We start from the raw sequence: 718 nt of genomic DNA, 5'->3' as shown, positions 1-718 counted from the left end.
AACATGTCCTTAATAAGACGCATCTGAAAATAAAGATTTTGTAGAGTGAGATAAAGATAAACAAAACAGTATTTCCAGATTATTAATACTGTGAGAGCCCACTCTGCTCTATGATTCACTATGCTCCTTCAAAAGACTTCGGGAAATCTTGCACTTTGTGAAACAGATTCAATATCTGACTCCAAACTCAATGTATTTTGATTCTTGGCTGCAATGCTATGGTGACTGATGTAGCCACAACTCAAAGCTACAAAGCCCCAAGTGGAAACAAACAAACAACAAAAAAAAACCTATATTGGCTAATTGTCGATTTTTTTTTTCATTTTCTTACGTCAATGAAGATTTTGTACTGTTCTGTTTCTTTGCCAACTAATCAGAAGGTTTTGCACTTTAATATTTGGGTATCACATTGAGTATCTTAGAAAAGTTTATTGCCAAGAATTTTAAGAATAGATACATGAAGTTTTTTATGTTATTTTAGTAACAAAATTATATAATGATTGCAATAATTTCAAATAGCTATTTTCAAATTTTTTTCCACAGCAAGAGTTTCTTTGGAAAACCAATGACTTCATTTTTCTTTCTTTCTTCTTCTTTTTGATTTTTGCAGTGCTGGGGTTTGAACTCAGGGCCAAACACCAGGAAGGCACTCTACCACTTGAGCCACAACCCCACCCCTTTTTACTTTGGTTATTTTTGAGATAGGGTCCTGTGTTTC

This window comes from Castor canadensis, chromosome 4, assembly GCF_047511655.1.
Source record: "Castor canadensis chromosome 4, mCasCan1.hap1v2, whole genome shotgun sequence".
Taxonomy (NCBI): Eukaryota; Metazoa; Chordata; class Mammalia; order Rodentia; family Castoridae; genus Castor; species Castor canadensis.
The sequence above is the reverse complement of the archived record's forward strand: the minus strand, read 5'-3'. Positions refer to the sequence as shown.